This window comes from Protobothrops mucrosquamatus, unplaced genomic scaffold (genome assembly GCF_001527695.2).
Source record: "Protobothrops mucrosquamatus isolate PMUCROS unplaced genomic scaffold, P.Mucros_1.0 scaffold41, whole genome shotgun sequence".
Lineage (NCBI taxonomy): Eukaryota > Metazoa > Chordata > Lepidosauria > Squamata > Viperidae > Protobothrops > Protobothrops mucrosquamatus.
In genome coordinates, this window is record NW_015386423.1 from 534,297 (window position 1) to 539,607 (window position 5,311).

General features: G+C 48.1%; 1 protein-coding gene across 1 annotated transcript in view; it reads left to right on the forward strand.

Annotated features, from left to right (window-relative positions):
• Positions 1-3,634: 3,634 nt before the first annotated feature.
• Positions 3,635-5,311, forward strand: part of ACSF3 (acyl-CoA synthetase family member 3) — a 31,616-nt gene continuing 29,939 nt past the window's right edge. Inside the window, exon 1 of the mRNA XM_015811439.1 lies at positions 3,635-3,646. The gene's annotated coding sequence lies outside the window, so the exon portion shown is untranslated. The remainder of the gene's footprint in view (positions 3,647-5,311) is intronic.

A 5,311-nucleotide genomic window follows, 5' to 3' on the forward strand; every position in this document is an offset into this window, starting at 1 on the left:
GATCCAAAGCCCTCTCTTATTCCCAGAGAAGTTCCGAACGCCCTTGTAACAGATCAGAGTCTTCCTTGAAACTTTAGACTCTGCTATCACTGTATACTGTTTAAAATGCAATGGACCGTACCAGCAATGGACAGCTTCAGATATATTGTTAATGTACACATTGATAGTTGTGAGTGATGGGAGCAGGTGCAAGGGGGCTAACGGGTGGGAGCAGGACACCCAGCCACACCCAGGTCCAGTCCATGGTGACTTCTCATTGGGGCTGGGTGGCAGCAGCCAAAGCTTTGACTTTTTATCCTCCAAAATGGAAGAAAGAGGACAGCAGGCCTATGTCTTTACCTGTCAACAAGATCTGTGAGACTCTCTCCTCCCTTAACTTTAGAATCAGTCTGCCGGATGCAATGCGGCAACACCGCTGGGCCAGTGACGTTTGGAACAATGGGATCGTTTTCCTTTTGCAGTGTCTGCAAGGACGATGGTGGCAGAAAGAGAGCCACGCAGAGGCAGAGCGAGATGGGGTGGCCATGCCACAGCATGCTGGGAAAGTAATAGAGCACCTTCATCATTCTGACACACACGTGTGTGCTTGCATGCACAGGCAGAGTAAAATTCTGATGGAGAACAAGAGCAAAGGAAATTGTATTCAGGAAAGTGTGAGAGAGATTTAGCTAAGGATGGCAAATGGGTCTCCCCTTTCAAAAAAAATTAAGCAGAAGGGCCTAGAAGCCGAGAATCCCGGGTGCTGCCCTGGCACTGCTTGCTTAAGAAAAGTGGGTGGGGCTTTGGGAGTAGGAGACGGGTTGGCAAACAGACCCAGAGCCAGTGAAGGCACGTTCAGCAGCACCAACAGCCCTTGAAACTCCTCTCTCTCCTTGCTTGGCTGATCTGAAGGTATTCCATGGGGCCTGGAGTTTGACCTTCACACTGCTGCCCTCTGCCGGACGTGGGACCGTCCTTCCCGGTGCAGGGCTCACTGTAGATCTCCAAGGTGGCTGTTGCCTTCAATGGGAGCCCGGCGAGCATCCACACACCCATCGCTTCCGCCCCACCAGTGATGCCCTCCAGATGCGATAGAAGCCGGCTCTCATCATTCCTAGCCAGGAGGGTCAAAGGAGTTTCCAGAAACTGCAGCTGACCCACAGTGCAGCTGCAGGAATGGCGGAGGTCTTCCAGGCAGAGTCTCTTGGAAGGCTGCCTGGTCACCAGCTTGTTTCCCAGCACAGTTCAGACTGCTAGAATTTCCCCCCAAGCGCTTAGATCTGGGCTGCCTCTGGACCACCTCCTCAGCCCCTCCCCACCAGCTCCCTGCTAAAACCTGCTGGAGCCACCCTTCCCAGTCAGAGCTGCTCGGAAGAGAGAGGGCATCCAGGAGAGAAATTGTGGTGGAGGATGATCTATTTGCCTTTACTGGACCCTCTCACACCCCTCTCCAATAGTCCTTGGAAATCAACCTCAGACGCTGCAGGCCATTGCTCTGAATAATGCTCTTCCCTTAAGGAGCCCATTTGCCAGAAGCAAATGTTCAGGTTGTCTGCCTGTCTGTCTGAGGAAGGCTGAGCGTTTGTCATTTAGAGGCACTTTGCTCCCCAAGTCCCAGAATATGGGGGGGGAGGAATGGTGCCCCCGCCTTCTTCAGCAGCCGTCTTTGTTCTCTTGCTGGCTTACCGATGGATGGCCAGTGACCCGGAGAGGAAGGTCCTCTTAATGGAGCACATGTGCTGTGTCTCCAAACAGCTGCGAGAGAGATTCCCCTGGGGATTTAATGGAGCAGAAGGTGCAATCTGCTGCCCTCAGCACTTTGGAGAGCATTACGCGGGAAGCACAAGTCTGGAAGAAAGTGGTGTGGGGAGACCAGGAGTGCATCTCTGCTATTTTCCCAGCCCCGGGCTCGAGCACCGAGTCCAGATATAGGAAAGGCTCACAATTTAGATAAAAACAAGAATGTCTGAGAGGCTAAGCTAGAAGGGCGGTACCCCCTAAGCTGCTCGGCCATAAGATGTGCTTTTCAGGATATTTGGAGTTGCCGCCTTCCCTCTTTAATCTGGAGTGGGAAATTCTTCTTCTGATGCCTTCTGGTTGTGGAGGCGAAGATGAGGCTCAGTGCCAGAGGGCCTTCAAGTGCACAGAGTTGGCACAGGTGTGTGAAACAACAATGGTTTGGCAGTCTCAAATCTATTAGACAGTATACCTCCCTCTGGGAGGGTGGGGGGAATGATGACATTGACTTAAAGATCACGGGGTCTTTGTGCTGGAAGCCTCTTGGGGCTGCTTAATTGGCGCTTCCACTTCTGAGCCTTGGGGGTCTCGGTCAGAGTCAGGGTTACAAGCTGTTCTGTTCTTCCACGAGCAGTCAGACATTGACAGGGACCTGGTTGAAATGAAAGCTGGAATGTGGACGTAAGACGTGAGGTGGGGGGTGGTGAAGCTTTCTAGCAAATGGTCTGGATAAACCCTTCAACCAGAAAGAGGTGGGTTAGCAATCAGGGAAAGAGGAAGAACGGTGCTTATTTAATTGTTTTTTATTGCTTTAAAAGAAAAAGAAACAAAACAAAGACATAATTGTGATTCAAACACACACACAAAAACTACATGTAAAAAATGCTTTTAAAAAAGTGAATGCAACAGAAAAAAGAAAAAACAAAGTGTATGATTGTAGCATTTAAGTTACGATTCTATTTACTTATCTAATGTAAATATTATTCAAGTACAGTCCATACACATTAATTTCTAATGCATTTATATAAATATTTTAACCTACTATATTTTATATAAACGTGTTCCATATTTCATCATACTTGTCTGTACAAAATCTATGTCTCCACTCATAGGTAACGAGTGCAATCAGGACTTCAATCCATTGGTTGAAAGGGGCTGCTATACTTTTAACTTTCCAATGTTGCAATATTGTATTGGCCTTTTGGCCATAATAAGAGCAAGGAGAATCCATTTACATTGTCAATTATCCAATTCAATTTCCTGTCTATGGAGTTCAAAAGAATATCGTCCTGTGAAAATGTTTAGCCTTTGTCACCCCGTGAGCTTCAACAGTGCTTGAGAGCCAGAGCCATCTTTTCAATATATTTCTATAGCCTGTTTATTGCTATATATTACTGTTTGTCGATCTTGATGACTATAAAATGTATGAATTTCAACTCTCAGAAGATGCCAAGGTGGAGAAACATGCAACAGAGGATAAGTGGTTACTTTGCACGGAGCAATATTTGAAAACTCCAATGCAGAACAACAACGGGACTCGGGAGATCTCATTCCCAAGAGCTTCCCCAGTGCTGGACCTGTCAAGAAGCCCAGAGGTCAGGCCAGGAAGAGCAGCCCACAGCCTCCCTTGGGCCTCAGGGGATGCCAGCCAGACCCTCCTCCAGGGGTTCTGGGCAGCTCTGCTTCCCTGCCCATCAAAAGGCCCTGCTGTCAATCAGCGGAGGGCCCTGTGGGCACCAAGCCTCGCCCACTTTCTGGTCCTGGCACGGATGACGCAACAAGCAGACGTCACAGAGGGCTCTTATGACGTCAGGAGGCTGAGGGCGGGGCGAATGACCTCACCCCTCCGGAACTCGTGCGGCGCGCTCTGGTTCCCGGGGGGACGCCATTCGCGGACGGACCAGTAGGCCGACGCCGGCCCTTCGTTGCGGTGAGTCGGGCGGAGGGAGCCGGGTAGGGGATCGGCGGTGGCCCTTTGCCCCTCCGCGGCGGTGGGCGATGGGGCGTGTAGTCCGGCGCGTCGGGGAAGACAGGAAGGGGCCAGGGCCAGGGAGCGCTGCAGCAAGGGCGGTGAGAACGGGGGGGGGGGGGTTCGCCGCCCTCGGGATTTGAGAAGGGACGCCCGAAAGGGGTGTGCTTGCTTTCGGGTGCCTGTGGGCAAGGCACGAGCGTCTCCATCGTTGTCATCATCATCAGTAACAACAACAACATCATACAGAAGTAAAGAGGAATTTCCTGGCAGTGAGAACAGTCAGCCAGTGGAGCTTCGCTTCCCTCCATAGAGGTTGTGGATGCTCCATCACTGGAGGCTTTTAAGAAGAGACTGGGCAGCCACTTGTCTGGAGTGGTTACAGGGTCTCCTGCTTGAGCAGGGGGTTGGACTAGAGGACCTCCAAGGCCCCTTCCAGCCCTAGGATTCTATGATCACCATTATTAGATTTTTAGCCATACATACCCAGTGTGTCTGTACTTGTGTATGCCAGAGTGACAATTCAGCCTTAATGGCACTTTTTCTACTCGGATGTAGCTGCTGAAATCTGGAGCACATTTTGGTGGTTGATAAGTGAGGGAAACTGGCTAAATTATAGAAATGGTGAGTAATATACCCTCTCTCGACGGCTGCCAGTGAATTCAAATCCCGCAACAGGCAAACATTGGAGGCCATGAAATTTCTCTCTGAAGCAGCCTGCCAAAGGGAGAATGTGTGCGAAAGAGTGACAGATTGATGCCAAGTGATCCAAAATTGTGACCTTGACACACACACACACACACACACACACACACTAGTAGAGGACAAGGTGAAGACCCTTTGAGGATACCACTCCAGTGCAGCATCTTGTCTCACAGAAGAATGTGTGATTTTGTGGACTTCCAATTAGCATCTTTTGTAATGGTTACCACCTCTACATCCATCAGCCAGAAACTGTTTTGAGAGACCTTTAGAGGTTAGCTTTTGCTCACAGCCATACTCATACACAGTGCATAGGCTTTTTTTTAAAAAAAAAATCTGTGCTTCCAGGGAAGAATGTGTGAAATGAAACAAAAGAAATGTGCTACCCTGGAAGTGTTTTTTAATGGTATATTTGGTTAAAAGCTTTTCCTAAGTACAGTCAACTTCTTACAGTGAGCATTGAAAACTGGGGAAGATTGATGCATCTGTGCAAAAAATGTTTTGTTTTCTAGCTTAGAAGAAAAAGAAAAGTTTAGGTGGGTGCTTTGTACTTAGCTGGCGAAAGTTATGTTTTTGGAACAAGACTATGCCTTGTTCCGTAATGCATTCAGAAGTTTATTTTGTATGAGCTTTATTGTAATGTTGACCTGTTTGGAAATAATACTATATATTCATCAGCTCCCTGCAAACAGGCCTATTATCTTTCCTTCACTTAATGCAGGGTTAAGCTGGAGTTGTGTCGAATGTGTGACTTTGTGGTTTGCAAATTCATGAATTTTCAAATTCATTTAATATTTAGTCCCTGTTTCTTTACAATTCTTCCTGGATCTTACATTATCTCCTCAATATTTATCATAGAAGAAAACAGATTCCATTCTCTATATGTTGTATCTCTTTTCTAGTGTTTGGATTGATTTTAGTTTT